Genomic DNA, 25,398 nt, shown 5'->3' with positions numbered 1-25,398 from the left:
AGGCTGAGAACAGGCTGAAGGCGTGAAAATCACAGTCAGAGAAGCTCACTAGTTTCAGCGCAGGTCGGTAGGTTAGTTATCTGCTGCTGGGTACCAAATAACCACAGATTCGGTGCCATAGGACAATATACATTTATTGTCTCTAGTTTCTATGGGTCAGGGGTCTGGGCATGACTTACCTGGGTGAAGTTTGGGGTCTGCAGAGGCTGCAATCAAGGTGTCAGCCGAGCTGCATTTGCGTCTGGAGGCTTGACCAGGGGCATGTCCACCTCAAAGCTCACTCAGCTGTTGCTAGAATCCACTTCTCTGTGGCTGTGCTGCGGAGGCCCCAGTTTTTTTGTTTTTTTGTTTATTTGTTTTTGCTAGGTGTCAGCTGGAGAGCATCCTCAGATCCTAGAACTACCCGCAGTTTGCAGCTACATGGGCTTCCCCAACCTGTCCACTTACTTCACTAAGCCCGCAGGGAGAGTCTCTAGCTCCAGTCTGCTGAGAGGGAGTCTGAGATAACATAATTCAAATCCCTGCTGGCATCCCATCACCTTTGCCACATTCTATTGGTTAGGAGCAAGTCACAGGCCATGCCGGCTCACAAGGAGATGACACAAAGGTGTGAACTCTAGAGGCAGGGACCGCTGGGGGCACTTAGGTCCCTCTGTGACCAGGACATAGCACACTATAGCTTTGTGTACCATGGTTCTCATTTTCTTCTACAGGTTTGAATTTTCTAGAGTACTCACTAAAGAGTAAAATGATAGGAACAGTCTTGTGAATCTTTTATCATCTGGCTCAGAAAATTAGCATTAGAATCCACAGACATTGCCATCGGTATAAGCATGGAGATACCATACAAATCTGCTAAAACAGCTTTCCTTCCGCGTGGTTGTTGAGAACTCTGAAGCAAACAAGTGGTGAATACAATTTGGAGAGCACTTGCGGGAGAATAAGTAACGAATTTTCTCAACCTATAATGACATCTAATTCAGCTGTAGAAATTGACAATGAAAGTGATAATTCTTCTGGTAGCAGCTTATTTAAGACTCAGTGTGTCCCTTACTCACCAAAACAGGGGCAAAGAAACCCTATTAGAAAGTTTGTTCGTTCATCTGGAGGTGTTGAAATAAGGGATTCATCTAGTGACTCCTCTTTTGAACCAAGACCACTGACTTTAAAAGCTATTTTTGAAAGATTAAAAAAAAAAACGTAAAAAGAGGAAATATAAGCCAAAAGAAAGACCAAGGGGAAGACCAGAAGGAAGAAAAACCACTAGACACTCCCAAATAAATAAAAAACAAGTTAAAGACAAAGGATCTGGGTTCCCATTTTTAGAATCTGAGAATAAAAAAGCCATTACCATGGAGAAAGATTTTAAGCTTTGAGCAAGAGGTGGCAAGAGGATTTTCAACTACCTTGAAAAATTGAAGTATGAATACTATCTCAAGGAATCCTTGAAACAAATGAATGTTGGTGAAGATTTAGAAAGGGAAGATTTTGACAGTCGTAGATACAATACTTGGATGATGATGGATCTCTCTCTCCTATCGAAGAGTCAGAAACAGTGGAAGAGGCTGCAACAACTCTTGAACATGATGATGGATGTGATATCAAATTGGTGGACAATAATGAATTCATAGTAAGTTCTGAAATACCAAAGAAAATGAATCTGTATTTAGGACAAGAGGAATATACTGAAGAAGCTGCTTCGTCTAAAGCTGTTTGGAAAGATAGAAAGAGATGGAGTACTTCCAAATTCGTTCTATGAGGCCAGCATCACCTTAATTCCAAAACCAGACAAAGACCCCACCAAAAAGGAGAATTACAGACCAATATCCCTGTAAACATGGATGCAAAAATTCTCAACAAGATACTAGCCAATAGGATCCAACAGCACATTAAGAAAATTATTCACCATGACCAAGTAGGATTTATCCCTGGGACACAAGGCTGGTTCAACACTCGTAAAACAATCAGTGTGATTCATCATATCAGCAAGAGAAAAACCAAGAACCATATGATCCTCTCATTAGATGCAGAAAAAGCATTTGACAAAATACAGCATCCATTCCTGATCAAAACTCTTCAGAGTGTAGGGATAGAGGGAACTTTCCTCGACATCTTAAAAGCCATCTATGAAAAGCCCACAGCAAATATCATTCTCAATGGGGAAGCACTGGGAGCCTTTCCCCTAAGATCAGAAACAAGACAAGGATGTCCACTCTCACCACTGCTATTCAACATAGTACTGGAAGTCCTAGCCTCAGCAATCAGGCAACAAAAAGACAATTAAAGGCATTCAAATTGGCAAAGAAGAAGTCAAACTCTCCCTCTTTGCCGATGACATGATACTCTACATAGAAAACCCAAAAGCCTCCACCCCAAGATTGCTAGAACTCATACAGCAATTTGGTAGCGTGGCAGGATACAAAATCAATGCCCAGAAATCAGTGGCATTTCTATACACTAACAATGAGACTGAAGAAAGAGAAATTAAGGATTCAATCCCATTTACAATTGCACCCAAAAGCATAAGATACCTAGGAATAAACCTGACCAAAGAGGTAAAGGATCTATACCCTAAAAACTATAGAACACTTCTGAAAGAAATTGAGGAAGACACAGAGATGGAAAAATATTCCATGCTCCTGGATTGGCAGAATTAATATTGTGAAAATGTCAATGTTACCCAGGGCAATTTACACGTTTAATGCAATCCCTATCAAAATACCATGGACTTTCTTCAGAAAGTTAGAACAACTTATTTTAAGATTTGTGTGGAATCAGAAAAGACCCTGAATAGCCAGGGGAATTTTAAAAAAGAAAACCATAGCTGGGGGCATCACAATGCCAGATTTCAGGTTGTACTACAAAGCTGTGGTCATCAAGACAGTGTGGTACTGGCACAAAAACAGACACATAGATCAATGGAACAGAATAGAGAACCCTGAAATGGACCCTGAACTTTATGGCCAACTAATATTCGATAAAGGAGGAAAGACTATCCATTGGAAGAAAGACAGTCTCTTCAATAAATGGTGCTGGGAAAATTGGACATCCACATGCAGAAGAATGAAACTAGACCACTCTCTTGCACCATACACAAAGATAAACTCAAAATGGATGAAAGATCTAAATGTGAGACAAGATTCCATCAAAATCCTAGAGGAGAACACAGGCAACACCCATTTTGAACTCCACAGTAACTTCTTGCAAGATACATCCACGAAGGCAAAAGAAACAAAAACAAAAATAAACTATTGGTACTTCATCAAGGTAAGAAGCTTTTGCATAGCAAAGGATACAGTCAACAAAACTAAAAGACAACCTACAGAATGGGAGAAGATATTTGCAAATGACATATCAGATAAAGGGCTAGTTTCCAAAATCTATAAAGAACTTATTAAACTCAACACCAAAGAAACAAACAATCCAATCATGAAATGGGCAAAAGACATGAAGAGAAATCTCACAGAGGAAGACATAGACATGGCCAACATGCACATGAGAAAATGCTCTGCATCACTTGCCATCAGAGAAATACAAATCAAAACCACAATGAAATACCACCTCACACCAGTGAGAATGGGGAAAATTAACAAAGCAGGAAACCACAAATGTTGGAGAGGATGCGGAGAAAAGGGAACCCTCTTACACTGTTGGTGGGAATGTGAACTGGTGCAGCCACTCTGGAAAACTGTGTGGAGGTTCCTCAAAGAGTTAAAAATAGACCTGCCCTACAACCCAGCAATTGCACTGTTGGGGATTTACCCCAAAGATGCAGATGCAATGAAACGCCGGGACACCTGCACCCCGATGTTTCTAGCAGCAATGTCCACAATAGCCAAACTGTGGAAGGAGCGTCGGTGTCCATCGAAAGATGAATGGATAAAGAAGATGTGGTCTATGTATACAATGGAATATTACTCAGTGTATGTTCTCGTTCATTTGGGGAATATAAATAATAGTGAAAGGGAATATAAGGGAAGGGAGAACAAATGTGTGGGAAATATCAGAAAGGGAGACAGAACATGAAGACTCCTAACTCTGGGAAATGAACTAGGGGTAGTGGAAGGGGAGGAGGGCGGGGGGTGGGGGTGACTGGGTGACGGGCACTGAGTAGGGCACTTGACGGGATGAGCACTGGGTGTTATTCTGTATGTTGGTAAATTGAACACCAATAAAAAATTAATTTATTAAAAAAAATCTGCTAAAACAAATCCTGTGCCAAATTAACCTTAACCTTTAATTTTGACTATCCAAATACATCTTAAAAGTTTTAATATTTTGCAAACCCTTTGACCAAGAAATTCTAATTCTAGGAATGTATTCAAAGAAAATGATCATGGATGTGTGCAAAGATTTAGATACAATGATTGTTAACCACAGCATTGCTTATAATTGCAAAACAAAAACCCTGAAACTGCAAGTAACCTATTGTTTTACCATAGGGTATTACCTTGATAAAGCCACGATGCATTCATACACTAGTACACAATGGCCTTTTTGAACATGGTATAAGAGAATATTGAAACACATGGAGTGATGTTTACTATATAAAGCTAAAAAGAAGGAAACGGTACACACAACAGTGCACACAACATGATTACATTTTGCCTTTGCTTTGTTTTGTCTTGGCATATATAAGCATAGAGAAATGACTGGAAAGATTTACAAGAAATTGTAACAGTGAAATCTTTGGATAATGAGATTAGATGTGATTTTTATTTTGCCTTATTATATTTTCTAAATTTTCTGTCATAAACATCTATTACTTTTATAATGAGAAAAAGGTTAATTTTAAATATCTAAGTTTTCATAATCAAATATTAGGAACAAAGGATATATTGAAAGCAATCTCAAAAATTACTTTGCAGCCTCGTATTAGAGATGACTTTGGGTCGTGACTCTCCTATTTGGTAGCTCTGTTACCTCAAACCACGTAATCTCACTAATCTTGGTTGACTCATGTGTAAAGGAAAATACCATTCACTTTACCTAATAGCAGTGTCTAATGATTAAGTAGGATGACATGTAAGAAAGTGCTTGCTAAATTGTAAAGTGTGAGTAACAAAGTATTTTCCCCTTGGCGTTCAAAGTGAATAAGACATATACACAGAGAGATGGGAGGAAGGATCTAGTGGTTAAAGATATCATTGAATCTGTGGAGGGATTTTCTCCACAACACCACACTCAATCATAATCTCACTTGGTATGTATGGGTTCACTATGTCTGAGCATATGTCTTGTTAAGCATTAGCTACATGCATGGTTTTGAGGACATGTTACCTCTTTGACTTCAGTTTCCTAGCAAAAGCTTGTAAGCTTGTAAGCATTGTATTAGGCCCACAAGTTTTCTACCAGGCCTGTTTCTACCAAGAAACTAATGATCTCTAAAGCTTTTTCCAGTCAAATATTTGATGATTTGAGGAGTGTTTTCATGGGTAGAGCATAGGCAAAGGTCAATCAAAATGGGGGAGATAGGAGTCAAGGTTTTTCACTTTGAGGACATTGTTGTCCCAGCTGGTTACTTTCCTAAGTGAGGAAAGAATGAAGGATATTGGTGACATATTCTATCAATGATGCAATAGCAAAACCTCCCAAAGCCCTGCCTCATGGACGTGAATGGTGGCATTCAAGAATAAAAAGGATGTGGGCTCTAGCATCAGAATGGCCTGAGTCTGATCCAGATCCTGACTCGGACTCATCACCTGAATGATGTTGACAATTATTTCATCTTTCTGAGCCTTTGTCTTTTTATCTGTAAATCTCATATGACTGAGACCTTCATGGTTTGGGGGAGAATTAGGAACCAGTAAAGTGCCTGGTGCATAGTATATGTTTAGTAACCAGTAGCTTTAATTATTATTTAGAGTTGTTTGGAATAAAGCAAACTGAGAATATTCTTCACTTGACCTGGTTCTTCATTTCTCCTGGGTCTACAGGACAACATCACCATCTAAGATGTGTCCTTGTCATGATCCAACTATCCTTCAGTGATACCCACGTTTTCCAGGTCAGCTTTGTAGTCACTGACTGCACTCAACTATACAACTCTCCTACTCCAAATCTGTGGGGAAAGGGCATGCTAAAATAACATGTGGCTTTAAAGCAATTTCAATCAGTGCAAGTCTGTTTCTGTCCACTTAAAGTTGTTTCCTGGAGCTTCCCAAGGATCTTCCCATTTGAGCTTTCTCACAAATCTTCAGAAGCTGTAGAAATAGCAAACCTGTTGCTGTGAACATTAAACAGTGAATCAATTCTGCCCTCATTCCTTTTCCCAAAGCTGTGAATCCAGTGGAGATCCATGACAGAAGGTGGTCTAAAGTATAAAGACAGAATACAATGTGGCTTTTATCAGTAAGTGAAGTTGTTATATGTTTTGCCATGTTACCTACACTTGAAGGTGTTGGCCCAACGTGGGGTAGGAACTTTTCTTTGGAGGAGAATAGTCAAAATTGGGACCAGGATGAGTGTCCCCTGGTTGCTTGGGATCGGGATGAGTGTCCCCGTTGGCTTGGCCTTGAGCTGGGCTGTTGCAATGATTAGGGTTTTCTCAGGAACAGCTAGGCCCCCAGTCCCTTGGTACTGCAATATGTGGGGATCTTGGTATGCTGATTGCACCCTCCACGGCTGTGAGTGAACAAGAGAAAGGACCCTGACATGTATTAAATCACCTCTGGCACTTTGTGTCAGAGATTGTGTTGAAGTATTTAAGAAGCACTTTGTGGAATACAATTACATTTCATAATGGCTGGATCTTGGGGGCTAATGGTTTTGGCATGAGTTTCTTTAGAAAGACTAAGTTAATGGTTTTCCTTCTATAAAAGACTGAACCTAATACATTTCCTAAATACCTGGGCTGTTTCTGCCAAAAAACTTTTTTTTTCTTTTAATATGGAGAAGTGTGGAAAATATCCTCTTTAAGTAATAAGTGAATGTGGTTTACTTTTTAAAATTTTTATTAACTTGTTTCCTTTTATTATAAAAGCAGTACATGCTCATGTTAAGAATTTATTTTCACATAATTCCCAAGGGAATAAAATGCAAAGAGTCCTCTCTTCATCACCACATGACCCTCAGATCCAACCCCTATACCTTCCCAGAACTAATCTCTGTTAAAACCAGGTATGTATGTTGGCTAATTGAATTTAAATTAAAAAAAAAAAACCCTGGGTATATAGCCCACTAACAGTTTGGGGGCTTATAGATCAAGCTTGAATGTTATAATACACTTGACTTTTTAACTAAGGTTTTTATTTGAGGTCATTGTAGATTCACATTCAGTTATAGGAAATAATACTGAAAGATCCTATGTACCCTTTACCCAGTTTCCCCTAGGTGGTAACATCTTGCAAAACTATAGTACAATACAATGAGCAGGATATTGACATTGTCAATATAGTTCTGTGAAGAGAGAACATTTCCGTATTGGCAAGGATCCCTCAGGTGGCCTTTCGTAGTATATTCACTTCTCTTTGACGCTAACCCCTGGCAACCGCTGCACTTTCCATATGAACAATTTTGTCATTTCAGAAGTGTCATTATAAATGGAATCGTATAGTTTGTAACATTTATGGATTGGCCTTTTTTTTTTCACTCAGCCTAATTCCCTAGAGATTCATCCAGGCTGTTGCATATATTGATAAATTATTCCTTTTTTATTGCTGAATGGAGTTCCACAGTATGGTTGGATCACCATTGGTTCAACTATTTATCTGTTGGAGGACATCTGAGTTACTCTCATTTGGGGGCTTTTACAAACAAAACTGAAACATTCATGTTCAGATTTTTGTGTGAACAAGCTCTTTACTTCTCTGGGATAAATGCCCAGAAGTGCAATTGCTAGATCATATGGTAGTTTCATGTTGTTATTTTTTTTTTTTTTTTAAGAAACTGCCAAGCTATTTACCAGAGTGGCCATACCATTTACATTTCCACCAGCAGTGTATGAATGATCATTTCTCCACATCCTCATCAACATTTGGTGTTGTCACTATTTTTAATTTTCTTCACTCTGATAGGTATGTGGTCATATCTTGTAGTCTAAATTTGCATTTCCCTAATGGTAAGTGATGTTGTATATCCTTTTATGTACTTATTTACCATACATATATCCTCATCAATAAATTGTGTCTTCACATCTTTTGGCCCTTTTCTAAATGGATTATTTCTTCACTGTTGAGTTTTGAAGGTTCACGATATATTCTAGATGCTAGTCTTTTGTTAGAAATGTCCTTTGCAAATATTTTTCTCCCAGTCATTAGTCTTTTTGTTTTCTTAATGGCTTGTCCACAGATTGAAGTTTTTAATTTTAGTGAAATCCAGTTTATCTTTTTTATTTTTTTCTTTTTTGGATCATGCTTTCAGTGTTAAATATGAGAACTCTGTCTCTAGCCCTAGATCCTAGTGATTTTCTCTTACTATGTTCTAAAAGGTTTTATAATCTTTTGTTTTACATTTATCTCTGATCCATTTTCAAGCATTAATTTTTATAAGAGGATGCAACTTAGATTGAGTTTTTCTTGTCCCCCCTCTGCCCCCCACCCTGTTGGATGTCCAAATGCTCCAGCTTCATTTGTTGAAAAGGCTCTTCTGTCTCCATTGAATTGCCTGTGCACTTTTGTCAAAAATCAGTTGGGGGGTCTATTTCCAGGTTCTCTGTTCTGTTCATTTCTCTGTGTGGTTAATCTCTATGCCAGTACCACACAGTCTTCATTATTGCAGCAATAAATAAGGCTTAAAATAGGTAGACTGATTCCTCCTATTATATTATTCTTTTCAAAATTGTCTTAGAATTCTACTTCCTTTGCCTTACGACATAAATTTTGGAATAACTTCACCTATATTTACAAAAAAATCTTGCTGGGATTTTGATAGGAATTGCATTAAACCTGTGTATCAATTTGGGGAAAACTGACATCTTTACCATACCGAATCTTCCAGTTTCTGAATACAGTATGTCTCTCCATTTATTAAGATTGTCTTTAATTTCTTCTATCAGCATTTCATAGTTTTCATCACACAATTTGTATACATATTTTGCTATATTTAACCTAAGTATGGGATTCCTGGGTGGCTCAATCAGTTAAGTGTCTGCTTTTGGCTCAGGTCATGATCCCAGGGTCCATCCGAGCCCCACATTGGGCTCCCTGCTCAGCAAGGAGTCTGCTTCTTCCTCTGCCCCTCTCCCCTGCTCATTCTCTCTCTCTCTCTCTCTCTCTCTCTCTCTCTCTCAGATAAATAAATAAAATCTTTTTAAAAATAAATAAATTTAACCTAAGTATTTCATATTTTTGTGATTATAAATAGCATTGTATTATATATTTTAATATTATATTTTTGAGACTTTTTCCAGCTTTATTGATATATAATTGACATATAACATTGGGTAAATTTAAGGTATACATGTATATGTTGCAGTATGATTGCCACAGGTTAGTTAACATATCCATCACCTCACATAACAACAATTACAGTTGTATGTCTATATGGTGAGAACATTTAAAATCTTTTAGTAACTTTCAAGCATCTAATATAGTATCATTAACTCTAGGCACCATGCTGTATATTAGATCCCCAGAACTCATTCTAGTTATGTTACAACTAGAAGTTTATACACTTTGACCAATATTTGCCCATTTCTACCCCTCCCCTGGCCCCTGTAACTACCATTCCACTTTCTGTTTCTGTTTCAGCTTTGTTGTAGACTCCACAGATAAGTGAGATCATATAGTATTTGTCTTTCTCTCTTTTTTTACTTAGCATAATGCCCTCTACGTTCATTCTTTCAAGTTGTCACAAGTGACAGAATTTCCCTCTTTCTTATTGCTAAATAATATTCCATTGTGTGTGTGTGTGTGTGTGTGTGTGTACACATTTTCTGTATTCATCTGTTGGCGGACACTTAGGGTGTTTTCATGTTTTGGCTATTGTGAATAATGCTGCAATGAACATGCATAAATATCTCTTTAAGATAATGATCACATTTTCTTTGGATAAATACCCAGAAATGGGATTGTGGATCATATGGTAGTTCTACTTTTAATTTGAAGAACCTCCATACTGTTTTTCATAGTGACTATACCAAATAACATTCCTACCAACAGTGTACAAGAGCTCCCTTTTCAATATGTCTTTGCCAACACTTGTTATTTCTTTTTGGCAATAGCTATTTTAACAGGTATTAAGTGATATCTCGTTGTGGTTTTGATTTGCATTTCCTTGCTGATTAGTGATGTTGAACATCTTTTTGTGTACCTGTTATCCATTTGTATGTTTGACTGTGATCTGTCCTGGTATAGATTTCTTTGGGGATTCTAGTTGAGGTTCTTCAGTTTCTGGAATCTACAGACGTATGTCTTTTACAAAATTTGGTAAGTTTTCATGGTTTTTTTTTTTTTTTGAGTCTTTTTCATACCCATCCTCTTGCTCTTCTTCTTCTGGAACACTGATGACAGAAATACTAGACTTTTATTTATAGTTCTACAGGTCTCTGAGGTTCTGTTCTTTTCTCTTTTTTCTTTCAATCTATTTTTTCCTATGTAGTTCCGATTATATACTATCTATTGTTTAATCTTTAAGTTCACTGATTCTTTCCTCTGACCCCTCATTGTGCTGTCAAGCCCATCCTTTGGCTTCGGTTGTAATTATTGGCTATTCTATTTTTCATTTCTGGATTTCCATTTGGTTCATGTTTACATATTCTATTTCTTTGCGAAGACTTTCTATTTTTTATTTGTTTTAAGCATGTACATAATTGCTTGGTAAGGGATTTTTATGATAGCTCCTTTAAAAGCTTTGTCAGATAAGTCTAATGTCTCTGTCATCTCAGTGCTGGCATCTATTGGTGTCCTTTTATTACTCGGTTTGAAGTCTTCTTGTCTCTTGCCATGGTGAATGATTTTCTAATAAAACCTAGACATTTAGGGTATTATGTTATAGGACTCTGGATCTTATTCAAACCTCAGTATTAACTGTCTGTGATACCACTCTAGTAAGGGAAGAAGGAAGGAGCATTGCCTTATTACAACTAGGAGGGAGCAGACATCCAAGGTCCTCTCTTGGCCTCTGTTGACACCTGAAATGTGGGTGTTCCTCATTACTGCTGGGCAGTGATAGGAATTGTACTCCCCACTGGGCTTCCACTGATCCCTGGGCTAGGATGGGTAGGAATGCCTCCTTCTGTTCTTTATGTGGCCTCTATCTACTGACACCATTGGGGATATTGGCCTTATTGGGTGGTGGTGAAAGCCTTCCTTCTTACTTGGCCTTCTCTAGCACCATCCTGGTACAGGATGGAGCACCTTATTAAAGCTTGATGAGAGTGAATATCTAGGCTCCATTCAGCCTAGACTGTTATTAGAGGGAGTGGGGCCACAATTTTTTTTTCCTGTAGTTTTCGGCTGAAGTAGAGCAGTTATTGTTTAAAAGTTTTCTACTTTGGTACATTGCCCCATTTCTGGTCCACTGGTTAGAGGAAGTCAACTTTTGTTGGGACTTTTTTTTTTTTTTTTATGGACCCATTGGTGCTTCCAGTTGTCAATTTCTTCAGCTCTGGGTCTAGGATACATGAGGCAAAAAAAGAAAACCCAAGGAACTCACCACTGTATTGTTTCTAGGGTCCTGAACTCATTAGTTGGATTGCCCTCTTGTCTCTACCCTTCAGAGTCTTATGTTTGCTTTATATATAATGTCAGGGTTTTTTAACTGTACTTAGTGGGAGGACTAGGAAGAAATGTGTCTACCCTATCTTCCTGGAAGCGGAAGCCCATGGTTTACTTTTAACAAGGACTCAAATAGTAGAAATTTTCCCTTAAGCTATAAAGCATGCAGTTTTAGCAACTACAAAGAACTAACGGAAGACTACAATTAAGGAAATCTTTAATCTTGAAATTAGCTAAATAAAATCATAGTGTCTGTACATTTTAATGTATAACAGGGAAAATTGAATAATGCCTGTGTATTATAGGCCCAGAATTATGGAGTTAGAAGAGTTTAATTAATATTTTAAGCCAAGAGTGCAAATCGAAGTGTCTTATGAGATATCAGAGCCATCAAAATGAAATTAAGGACCCAAAGTGCTCATAATCTATATTCCATTGCTTGAAACGAATCTTTCTTTCTCCTTTCCTTTCCTTTCCTTCCTTCTGTTCTTTCACTTTTCTCTTTTTATTTCAAGGGTTTTTTTTTTTTTTTTTGCCCTTTTTAAAAAAAGATTGTATGTATTTATTCATGAGAGACACAGAGAGGCAGAGACATAGGCAGAGACAGAAACAGACTCCCAAAAGGGAGCATAATGTGGGACTTGATCCCACAACCCTGGGATCACAATCTGAGCCAAAGGCAGACACTCAACCATGGAGACCATGGAGCCACCCAGGTGCCCCTTGCCCTTTTTCTTTTTTTTTTGAGTCCTACTTCCTGAGTCTGTCACTAGACCCAACTGATTGGAATTATCATTTATAAAAATGTCATAAATACATGGATTATTTTAAACTAATCATAGGAAAACTTGAGCTAAGGATAATTCTGCAGACTTCCTCTGAACGCTAATTTGGAATAGCACCCTTCAGCATCTTGCTTTCAGACTTCTCTACAATCCTTGTTTAGAATAGCATTTCCCAAACTTCACTTACCTCCCATCTTCACTAATTAGGCCAACTTTTTGTCTACTTGTTCTAATTTTCCTTCAGTCAATTGTTTTTTTAACCTTGTTTAAAAGGAGAATTGAAGAAGGAGGACGAAGTAGAGGAGAAAGGGAAGAAGATGAAAGAAAAAGAAAAGAAAATCCTATTGGTGAAGTATCTTAAAAAAAATAGATATCACTATTTTCCATAGTGAGCAAGTTCATATCTTGCTGAGTTTAGAGCAAGAACATTCTCCATGTGTCTAGTCTGCCTCCCTATCCCTGACTGCACTTTAAGTTTAGTCCTACTGGTTTTATGAAAATAAATCTCACCAATGCACTGGATACATGGTAGAGGACCAAAACTTAACTTTATTCTTGTCTCTCCTTTAAAAGTTCTGTCTCCTGTAATCTTGTTTCCTGCAAACTTATTCTTTTGCTAGTTGATGAACACTCAGCAGGCCCTATAGCTTCTCTGCTCATTCTGGGATAATAAACTATCTTGTCTGCTCAAATCAGCAAAAAGAATGTGTCCAGTCAAAGACAATAATCAACTCTTCAATTTTCAGTTGAAGAACAGACTGTTCTTCCTCTCCTAGAGGCCCATAGTTGGATGCTGCCTTCCTGGAGGAAAGGGGAATGTGGGCAGCTTCTGCTCTGCTCCCCTACTTCTAGCCACTTACGCTAACCCCAACTATGTGATGGGAGGCAAGACAGGCCAGGAAAGTGGTTGGAATAATCCTTTGGTTGCTGGCTTTGTGCTCTCTGGCATTAGCAGATGACTGACACCCTTTCCAAAATTCTCATTCCTGGGACACTCCCACCCTTCACCTTGCAGCCCCTTTGGCAGGCTTCCCTTTGTGGACCTACAGCTGGGGTACTCTTGTGCAGGATATGAGAGGCTATAGTTTGTTGTCTCAGACAGGGCCAACATCAAACCCCTGGGAAATATCCATGCATCCTTTACTGCAAGAAATCAGATGTGCAGCCCATTCCCAAGCTGCCATCAAAACCCTTCATTTCCCCTGTCCTCTACATCTGCCCAAGGGCCAGACCCAACCCAGGCTGTCTTTCAGCTCTAGGTCCTCTGACCAGTCTTCTGGCAATCCCTCCCAAAATCTAGTGAAGGAAGGAGCACCCAAGTCTTGGAGGGAGTGAGGATCACAGTGTACCAACAGTTTCCTTGAAGGGAAACTTCCTTACAGATGCTTCCTGGTTCTCTCCCACACACTCTAACCCCTTTTGGGACACAATTTGGCTGGTAGGGTTCAAGAACTATAGAGCCAATTCTCAGGGTGTTTTTCCTTTAGAGAATCTGTAAGTGAAGATCTGGTAACTCCAATTTGCTTGCAATTTCGCAGCTATGTTTTTCTCATTTGTAACTTTAATGTAAATACCCAGCATAGAAGAACAGCAACTTTTTGTGTCCAAGCTTACCTACTGGGATTTAAGGAGTGTTAAGAAATCTGCCTCTGGCCTATTCTTTCAGAAGCTAAATGATCCCAATTCTTAGAGCTATTGAACCAAGGCCACTAATTATTTTGATTTTTCTCCTCTAACTTCTCTAGTTTTACCATACTACAAGTAATTTGTACATCAGAGAAATGAAACACAAGATACAAGTATGATTTTTATGGTTTTATTTTATTTTTATTTCAATTAGTATTTTTGATAGGGAATACTTTCATATATTTCAAGATCTGGAAGTTACAAAAGTATATATGGTGACAGTTTCTTTTCCATTCCTGTTCCAAAGCCACCCAGCACCAACCCTCACCCCCAGCAATGAGTATACATAGTTCCTTGAGCATCCTTCCAGCAATACTCTGTATATACAAGCAATTGTGTATTTATATTCTGTACCCCTACTCACCCTCACACTTCTGTCTTTTTCACATAAATACTGGATACTTTTCCTCTTGCTTTTTTTCCCCCTTAGTAAGAATATCTTTGAGATCCTCCAAATTAGAAAAGAACTTCTTGGGACTCCTGGGTAGGTCAGTGGTTGAGCGTCTGCTTTGGCTCAGGGCGTGATCCTGAGGTCCAGGATCAAGTTCCACATTGAGCTCCTGCATGGAGCCTACTTCTCCCTCTGCCTGTGTCTCTGTCTCTGTCTCTCTCATGAATAAATAAATAAAATTTTAAAAAAGAAAAAAACTTCTTCATTTTCTTCTGTAGCTGCATTATAGCCCCTTGGCTAGATACCCCACAGTGTATTTGACTGGTCCCTTCTTCTTAAACATCCTAACCCCTATCACATAATGCTGCAATGAATAATCTAAGGACATGATGTAGCTCATGCGAGACTATATGTATGAGAGAGGTTGCTGGTCAAAGTACGTGTGCAATTTTATTCTAATGATGTTACCAAATTGCTTTCCACTGGAGTTGTACCAGGTACTCTCCCCAGCAATATAGGAGAGTGCCCATTTCCTCAGACTTGCCACTATGCAGTGCTATCAAACTTTTAATCCCGACAACCTGACTGGTGACATATTGAATCTCAGTTGAGTGAGGCTAAGCAAACAATGTCCATACATTTCAGTCACCTGTATTTCTTATTCTGTGAGCTATCTTGCACGTCATGTCCCTAATGCAGACAAATTCATAAATGGATGATGATTTTAAAGAGAGAATAATTAGCATGTATTGTGTTCCAGCTGAATACAGCAATTAGGACATTGCAAGACAAGCAAAAGTTCTTGAAAATACTTGGTACCATGTAAGACTTACTAATCTATCAGCACTAAAGAAATTTGGTCTTGCAGTTACTGCGTCTGCAAGTAACTGAGGGAGGGAAGTATATGTAGATAGATAAAAAGATAGATGGGGGATGCCTGGGTGGTTCAGTGGTTGAACGTCTGCCTTCAGTTCAGGGAGTGATCCCGGGGTCCTGGGATTGAGTCCCGCATCTGGCTCTCCCCACAGAGAGCCTGCTTCTCCTTTTGCCTATGTCTCTGCCTCTGTCTCTGTGTCTCTCATGAATAAATAAATAAAATCTTTTTAAAAAGATAGATAAATATGAATACATATGTAGTATATACTTTAACATATAATAACATACACATTATATTTTTAAGTATTCAAGTATTTTCCACCTTTATAAGAGTAAATGTTAATTTGTCCTAAGAGTTAGCTCAATCATTGATTGTTTGATGGCAGAATCATCAACTGTTTTGAAAAGCATTTACAACAAACAGCTGCAAAAACAAAACAAGCAAAAAATATTCTTTTGCCAGTTAGTGTGTGTGTTGGGGGTGTGTGCTCTTTTACTGTAAGAGGCATCTGCTTGCAAATGTAAAAAAAAAAGCCACTGGTTGGAGATCTTAAGCAGTGAGCAAATTTATTTAAACTTTTTTCTAATGTATTTAAAAGGTAGACTTTTAATTTTTCAATTTACTCAGAGATGTATGCAATACTTGCAAGGCTTTGAAATTAGACATGCAGAAAGATTTCTTTCCAAGTCATTTTAGCTCCTTTCACGGATCTTTGGGCAAGCCGACTCTTAAATAACCTAAAGTTCCTCCAGTTGAGGATTTTTGATTGCCTGACACAGATGGGCATCGATAACCTCCGAATCTGTTCTTGATCGCAGATGTGGCTCCTCGGTGGCTTTAAGACCCTTGGGCCAGTTGAGGCTCTAGGGTACTTTGATAAACACTTCTCCATGTGGTGTGAGATGACAAGAGGGCAGCACCTGAAAATGTCCGGGCCTTGAGTCCAGAAAGCGGGTGGGGGGGTCTGGGAGCCATGTGTATCCAGTTAAGAATAGGAATAAGCACAAAACAATATTAACTTTAGAAATGAGATGAAAGCCCATGTGTGCTAGCTTTCACACAGAAGGGAGACCCAACCAACCTCCCACCCCCTTCAGCACTGCTTTTAGATGGAAATGATTTTGTTGAATACTGACACAAAAGGAAGATACAAACGCAGTGAAGAGCCTTAGCAAAGAACAATTACATGCAAGTAGGTTACATGAAAATACAGTCTCAAGTGTATGATATCTTGTGAATATTAATTAAGGAAATTATTCTCAGAGCAGCTAGTGTTTAAAACAAGATCTAATCTCTGCTGAGTGGGCCCGCCATCCTCTCTCTCAATGTTTAACTTCAAAGGGCTTTGGAGTTGGGGCAAATGAGATTATTATTACTTCAATCTAGAGAGGAAACCTATTCTAAGCAATTTGAGAGTATATTCTAGAATTACACAGAGAAGTTAATACAAAGAAGTAAAAAAAAAAAAATATATATATATATATATATATATATATATATATATATCAGACTCACCAATGTCTATGTGCTAAAATGTTTCTTAACCCTTTACAACTGATGGGACGCCTGGGTGGCTCAGCAGTTGGGTGCCTGCCTTCGGCTCAGGTCATGATCCTGGGATCCAGAATCAAGTTCTGCATTGGGCTCCCTGTGAGGAGCCTGCTTCTCCCTCTGCCTGTGTCTCTGTCTCTCTCTCAGTCTGTGTCTCTCATGAACAAATAAATAAAATCTTAAAAAAAAAAAAAACCTTTACAACTGATCTACTTCATCCACCCACAAAAAATTGCACGTTTCAAATATAGAGCCAGAGTAGCATATAGACCAGCTGAAGATAGAATTTTTTTTAAGATTATTTATTTATTTATTCCTGAGAGACACAGAGAGAGAGGCGCAGACACAGGCAGAAGGAGAAGCAGGCTCCCTGTTGGGAGCCAGATGCAGGACTCGATCCTGGTCCCCTGGGATTACGCCCTGAGCCTAAGGCAGCTGCTCAACCACTGAGCCACCCAGCCACTTCAAGCCCTGAAGATAGACTTTTATTAAACTGTTCTTTTCTTGGACTTTGGGCCATTAGAAATAATTACATTACTATTAACAATAGCCAATGCTCATACACCTCTGTGTATCAGGTACTGTTTTCCTTATGTTCACTGGTTTAATCTTCATAAAAGCCCTGTGGGGGTTTTACATGGTAAACAGCCACAGAAAGGTAAGCATATTAGTTTGCCATAACAAAATACCACAGACTAGGTGGTAAACACAGCAAAAATTTATTTTCTCACAATTCAATTCCAGAGGCTGGAAGAGCAAGAACAAGATCAAAGTGTGAGCAGGGTTGGTGTCCCCTGAAGCCTCTTTTCTTGCCTTACAGATAGCCACCTTCTCTCTGTGTCCTCACGTGGGCTTTCCTCTGTGCCCCCACATCCCTGATATCCCTTTGTGTGACCAAATTTCTCCCTTTTATAAGGACATCAGTCACACTGGATTAAGACCCACCCTACTGGCCTCATTTTAAGTTAATCACCCTCCTTTAAAGGTCCTACCTCCAAGTATAGTCACAGTCTTGGGTACTAGGGATTAGAGCTTCAACACAAGGATTGGGGGGAGGGGGCAGGGGACAAAATTCAACCCATTACTAGAGTCGCCACCCCATGCTGTCACAACATCAGATATGGAGCTGGGATTTGAACGCCAGCACCACAGTGAGATACTCAACCATCATGCTGCCCTGTTCCATGGTTCCAGCTGGTGGGAAAACAAGGCAATGCATGTATGTTTATTTCCTGGTAGTGACCTGTGCAAGTCAGGTAGGGTAAAGGCAAGACATTGAAAAAACAAACATCTTATTAGACAGGACCTGTAAAATGGAATCATATTCAATTATTAAAGACATCCATATGAGTTTGCAGGTGTGTATTTTTAATAGTCTGGAAGAAGATAATCAATTGCCTAATATTAGAATTTTAGCTGTTGGTGAAATCAGGGCTGCTGCCATCTAGCTCACGTACACAACTCTAAACAGATGCTGGGTATGGGTGGGTATTGAAGTGTGCAGATGCTGAATGGATCCAGTTACAATGGGATGAGAAATGCAGATGGCAAATAGAGACAGAATGGCTACAGATGTGGGCTGGACCTGGATAAAGGCAAACACATCCATGTGGGTTCCCCAACAGTCCTCGAGGCTGCCATGGTGCCACAGTGAGTATTAGAGGGAAGTAGTACTGTGTTTTGTCATCTTTCGATCGCTCTGAGACCCAGAACAGTCAGACAGACTGCCCTGGGCCAAGCCAACCTGCCATCTGCCCCGCACACCAGCCCAGCAAGCCCCCTCATGCCTTGCCAGGTGCGCTGTGCAGGGTGTCCCCTGCGTGCCTCTGGTCGTGCTCTTCCCTCTGCCAGGACTGCCCTCGATCACTGCCACCACCTTCCGTCACCGCTCAAGCAGGTACATCCCCCCTCGTGATTTCTGACGACTGCCTACCTCAGAAACTGAGATGATGGCCCCTTCCTTTCTTGCCCTATTGACCTTTATCATTGCACTCTCTACTCCAGCACCTTTTATGTATTATATCTATTTCTGCATCTCTCTCCTTCATTTCACAAAACACCTGAAAACATGAACCATGTCTTTTGCATTTTAGACCTCCCACTCCTATCAGTGTCAGGCCCACTGGGGTACACAGCAAATGACTGGAGAGTAAATGTTCATCTCAGAGAAAGCTGAAGTCCTGGATACGCATTTTCTTTCTTAGCCACACCACTTATAAATGATAACACAAATGTTAATGTTTACAGTTTCAGAGCTTTCACACACACACACACACACACACACACACACACACACAAAGGATTATGGGCTTGTCTTAAAAACTCAAAATGGGGCACCAGGGTGGCTCAGCGGTTGAGCATCTGCCTTCAGCCCAGGACATGATCCTGGAGACCTGGTATCGAGTCCCATGTCAGGCTCCCTGCATGGAGCCTGCTTCTCCCTCTGCCTGTCTCTGCCTCTCTCTCTCATTCTCTCTCTCTCTCTCATAAATAAATATATAAATAATCTAAAAATCAAAAGATCTGGCCAGGCCAGGCCTAAATTCCCACACACAACAATGAGTCGAAATGGAGTTGGGGCTGTCCCCTTAGGGCAAGACCTTCACTTAGCAGTTTGCCTCAGCCTCTGCCCCTCCCTCCGTGTTTCTGGCTCCTGTTCTGCCCTCTTCCCTCATTTATGAGCCCCCTTCACCCCTCGGTAGGCATGTTGCGCCCCCATCCCATCGGACCACAGCGCAGGTGCCCCTGTCCTTGTGATTGCCATTCCCAGCACACGTGTGCTACAGCGGTTTCCCGGCCACCGACTGGCCCCCACCCGCAGTCTATTCTGAACCGGCCAAAGAGGTGGGAGAGGGATGCTTCTTTTGTTTCACGGAAAGGGAGCTGAAGGAAAGAGTGGTCGTCTTCTTCTGGCATATCGCGTGTTGGCACTGGTGAGAGGCAGGATCCTGGCCAGGGTGGGCAAACAAGCCAGCTGGGAATGGCAAGCCCTGTATTTCAGCCAGCTAACACCTTTTCAAAGCCTACTTTGCATAAGACAGTTCTGCCGACCACATTCGAGTCACAGGGGAATAGTTACCTCTGGAACTTCCTTTCTGCAACAGTAGCACCCTGTTTAGGGGAACCAAGAATGGAATATGATCGTCTCATATATATGCTGCCATGAGGTTTCAGACGACCGTACTGGCATGAGCTTTCAACATTGAAAAAATAAATGAAAGCTCTCTGGAAATAATAGGAGTACTGTGTCCTGGAAGCTGAAGAATAATAATCCCAGGCCATCAGTCATCCAAGCTTAAAATGGTTTCTTCCTCTCTCTTTGCTGTGCCTGGGATGGCATGACATAGACTATTAGCCCGTGAGTGATATGAGCCCTGGTCAGGTACATGGAAGAGCCGCTCCCACCATTGCTGAAATGCCAAGGAAGACAGGAAACAGGGTGGGGGTTACTTCCTATGTGTCAGTGTGAAGCACAGCTTGGGAAGACATTGTGCTTCATGAGCCTCCAGTATCTTGACTCAGGGGGACCTTCAGGCCCTGTTCTGGAGGATTCGCAAGAATAAGAATATGAACCAAGTATGGAGAATTTACGTCTTCAGAAGCCCACTGAGACTTCTTCATGTGTAGCCTCCCAATAGGAGCACTATCCTTTTTACAGATACAGGAAAATAGATACAGATACAGATACAGTGGGCCCATTTTACAGGTGATGATGCTGTAGCCAAGCAGCCCAGGCAGGGCCACCAAGCTCATGATCAACAGGTTACAATTTGAACCCACGTTTGCCTGTTTGACCCCAAAGTCCTAGCTCCTAGCTATCAGCCTCTGTTACTTCCTCATTCGTTCACTTCACAAATATTTCCTGAGTGCCCACCAGGAACCAGGCACTGTTTTAAGGGCTTGGGATACATCAATGGACAAATCAGATAAGAATCCTTGCCCTCAAAGAAGTTACATTTGACCCAGTGTGTATGGAGGTGTTGTTGAGTCTACCTTCCCGGGTAGGCCTTCCAAAGAACCCAGCACAAATATGTCAGTTTGGGGGTGAGGTATGAGCTTAGTCACTGCATATGCATTTTTAAAGTAAAGTCAAAAAAGTTCCCACTGAACTTGAAAATGAGGTTGGGGTGTGTTCTAGCAGTTTTTCCTGGAGGGAAAAAAATCCCCCAATTTTAATTCCCTTCTGAACTCAGCCACATGTTGAGATAAGGAGGGTGGGGTTATAAATCAACTCAACTCCCTTGGGAGAAAAATTAGAGTAATAAGCTTTTAAAAAACGATGATCATAATAAGCTATATGATTTCAAAGTGACTCACCACCACCGCCTCCCCTCGTTTTTGACAACTGAAATTGATTTTGAAAGGAAAGGCTGTGGAGATTTTCGTAGAATACAATCCAGACGTTCTAAATCTAAACCCTCGCACCAAAGAGACTGCAGATCTGGAGAGCCTGGGCTCTGTTGATAATGTCCTACTCTGTGCCCGACATACTATACCCGCCACCACATGTCACTCAACATGCCTGAGCCCTCAGAGATGAAGGAAATAGAGATGGAATGATATTAAGACTGAAATCAATACAGCTTTCTTTTACATTTCCCAATAGTCTCAATCACTTCAAAGAAGCAGATATGAATATAATTAATGAGCAGAACAAACAGCAAGTGGAAAATAAATCTGGACCTTGTTTTATGAGCGCTGCTAGAATGATGGATTTAGAATTGCAGACATGTTTGTTGGCAAATCCGACTGCTTGCTTGTTTCCAAATGGTATAGCATTTTTGAGCAATTGAAGTTGCATCAGGCTGGGTGCCCCTGAGGAAAAATACTTGCTGGAACTACTTGGTACCCAACTAAACAGAGCCCTTGTACTCGGAGGCACTCGGCCGCGTTAAAATTTATGTTTGAATCAGTATTAGGATGAGTCCTTCCGCCAGCTCTCCATCTGGCTGCTTCTGCAAACTAATCCTGCTTTAAAACATGTATATTCTTAGGAAACTAACCAAACTGAATAACAGCAATCTCAGAGGAAATTCACAATTCTAGCTGAAAAAGAAATAAGAGTTCTAGCTAGGGAAGGGGCTCAAAAGCTGCAAAAAAACCCAAAAAACAACAACAGCAACAACAACAAAAAACATGATCTTGGCTGTGGTCTTAACTCTTTCTTTAATTGTGTGATCTGGGGATGCCCGGGTGGCTCAGGGGTTGAGCACCTGCTTTTGGCTCAGGGCGTTATCCCCTAGTCCTGGGCTCGAGTCCCACATCGGGCTCCCTGCATGGAGCCTGCTTCTCCCTCTGCCTGTGTCTCTGCCTCTCTCTCTGTCTTTCATGAATAAATAAATAAAATCTTTTAAAAAATAATAATTGTGTGGTCTGATCCTTGGTTTCCTCATCAATAGCAATAACAATGATCATAATAATACAAGTGCATTTATTGGGGATTCACCATGTGTTATGAGACTGGCTCTGTTCTAACAAGTTCACATACTTACTTACCTCTTTTAACTCTCATGACACCCCTGCGGTGGTGCCATTATGCCCCCTTTTTATAGGTGAAGAAACAGACTAAGGGAGGTGCAGTGACTCATTTGTGCTTTTAAGAAGGTGAAACCTGGGGGCGCCTGGGTGGCTCAGTCTCTTAAGTGCTGGACTCCTGATTGCAGCTTAGGTCATGATCTCAAGGGCTGTGAGGTCAGGATGGGTGCTCAGTGGGGAGTCTGTTTTTCTCCCTCTCCCTCCACCCTCCTTCTGTTCTGTCTCTCTCTCTCTCTCTCTCTCTCTCTCTCTCTTAAATAAATAAAATATTTTAAAAAATGAATGTTAAAGCCGGCATTTTCAGCATGCTGATTCCAGTGCCACCATTCTTAACCACGATTTTCTTAGGGCTGCTAGTGAGGAGTTCTCAGGTTTAAGTTCATTTATGCAACCCTGGTTAAGTGGATTCACTCTACGTTTTGGCTTTCTGGTCTCTAAAGCGATAATAAAAATACCTACCCACCTTATGTCCTGAACTTAATATATTTGGCACATGAAAGCCAAAGACAAGGAGATCCTTGGGTGGCTCAGCGGTTTAGCACCTGGCTTCGACCCAGGGCGTGATCCTGGAGACCCGGAATCGAGTCCCACATCGGGCCCCCTGCATGGAGCCTGCTTCTCCCTCTGCCTGTGTCTCTACTTCTCTCTCTCTCTCTCTCTCTCTCTCTCTGTGTGTGTGTGTGTGTGTGTGTGTGTGTCTCATGAGTAAAAAAATAAAATTAAAAAAAAAATTTTTTTTATTTATTTATGATAGTCACACAGAGAGAGAGAGAGAGAGAGAGAGGCAGAGACATAGGCAGAGGGAGAAGCAGGCTCCATGCACCGGGAGCCCGAAGTGGGATTCGATCCCGGGTCTCCAGGATCGCGTCCTGGGCCAAAGGCAGACGCCAAACCGCTGCGCCACCCAGGGATCCCAAAAAATAAAATCTTAAAAAAAAAAAAGAAAGTCAAAAGACAGAGGAAATGAATGGCAAATTGCAATTGTCTTTCTATTTGTGGTGGAACAGGAAGCAATTGGAAAAAGTGGTCCTTCCAATTTCTCCAGCATCATGTGTTACAAAGAGCTGAGTATACTGGTTCCTGTGCTCCATAAACCCTCTTAGCCCACTGTGGTCAATTTAAACAATTATTTATTCAGGTTAAATGTAACAGGTCTACATAGCAACAATAGAAAAGTTCTGGTAGGGACGCCTGGGTGGTTCAGTGATTGAGCATCTGCCTTTGGCTCAAGGCATGATCCTGGTCCTGGGATCCAGTCCCACAGCAGGCTTCCTGGCAGAGGCATAGGCAGAGGCTCTCCCTCTGCCTATGTCTCTGCCTCTCTCTGTGTGTCTATGAACAAATAAATAAAATCATTAAAAAAGAAAAGAAGAAAAGAAAAGTTCTGGTAATTCTTCATGAATACAAATTGTGTGGAATCAAACCAAAGTATTCCGGCCTCAGAGCAACAGTTAGAAAGTGAGGTTATTCAGGGTCAGATTCACTAGTTTGCATTCCACAGTTTTGGTCTAATATTTGGCCCCAGGGCCAACTCTATTTCCAACATGTCTGCCCTGCAAGGACTACAGGCACAGGAACTTAGCCAGAGCATGTCCCAGAAGCAAAGACGTCTCATTGCAAGATTTACACAGAATGAAGGAGAAATAACAGTTTGTTCTAGTGACTGTCACAAAAGTCACACAAATATCTCAGTATTCTTTCTTTAAACTAGTTGTGAAAAAAAAAGAAGTTATTGGGACACCTGGGTGGCTCAGTAGTTGAGCATCTGTCTGCCTTTGGCTCAGGTCATGATCCTGGGGTCCTAAGATCAAGTCCCACACCAGGCTCCCTGCAGGGAGCCCATTTTTCCCTCTGTCTATGTCTCTGCCTCTCTCTCTGTGTCTCTCATGAATAAATAAATAAATTCTTTTAAAAAAAAAGAAAGAAATTATCTGCACCCTTAACTAACAGTAGGACAAAGACATGTACATCTTGGTTCAACTGGCTACTCAGTCTTTGTGGGGCAGGAAACGAGCGCAAACTCTAGCCAAGTGAAGGCTCTGTCTGAGGGGGACTGGCTGTAACTACCTTGATTCAAAGGCAGAGACAAAATGTGTGGACGTCATGCTACGGTTGATCCTTGCCCAACGAACACAACACAGGTTTGAACTGTGCCATCCACTCACGTGCAGATTTTGTTTGATAAATACAGTATAGTACTATAAGTGTGTTTTCCTTATAACTTTCTGACATTTTCTTTTCTCCAGCTTACTTTATTGTAAGAATATAATATACATATATAATGGTATGTAATTTGTTTAACATACAAAATATGTGTTAATCAACTATTTATGTTATTGGTAATATTTCCAGTAGGCTATTAATAGCTAAGTTTTGGTGGAGTCAGAGTCATACCTGGATTTTCAATTCTGCAGGGGGCTTCTGAGGCATTCAGGGGTCAATCGTACTCCTCAGACCCGACCAAGGAGCAGGGCCCCAGAGGGAAGGAGCATCCTGGATGCTCTGTGTCTGCTCCAGAAGCAGCTGAGCAGCAACACTTGGTTATGCAGCCCGGCAAAATTAAAAACATCAGGCTGGGCCAAAGGGGGGAAAAACAACCGTTCATGTGAGTGAACCCTTACTCTTTTTTATGTGGTAAGGAAATCTAGGATCTAATCAGTAGCCTTAATTGAAAGGCTCAGTGAAAGGGATCTCAAGGCTCCTCTTCCTGCCACTAATTTTAATTTGAGCTCTCTCACCATGTATTGACAGGACTGAAGGTGATGGGTGGGGGCCAGCCATTTTGAACAGTGAGACCTCCTGGAAAGAGGGTGAAGGGCTTACCCACTGAAACCTGCAAAACCACCACCTGGGAGCCAGGGCCGCTGGGTGGTGCCAGCATCCATATACATGGAGGTCCTATCCCCTCCAACCTGT

The 25,398-nt window shown here is 40.7% G+C and overlaps 1 pseudogene; it reads left to right on the top strand.

Annotated features, from left to right (window-relative positions):
- Positions 1-967: 967 nt before the first annotated feature.
- Positions 968-25,091, top strand: LOC121492695 (annotated as a pseudogene).
- The last annotated feature ends 307 nt before the right edge of the window (positions 25,092-25,398 follow it).

Source organism: Vulpes lagopus, chromosome 6 (assembly GCF_018345385.1).
Source record: "Vulpes lagopus strain Blue_001 chromosome 6, ASM1834538v1, whole genome shotgun sequence".
NCBI lineage: Eukaryota > Metazoa > Chordata > Mammalia > Carnivora > Canidae > Vulpes > Vulpes lagopus.
This window is presented reverse-complemented; position numbering and strand designations above follow the sequence as displayed.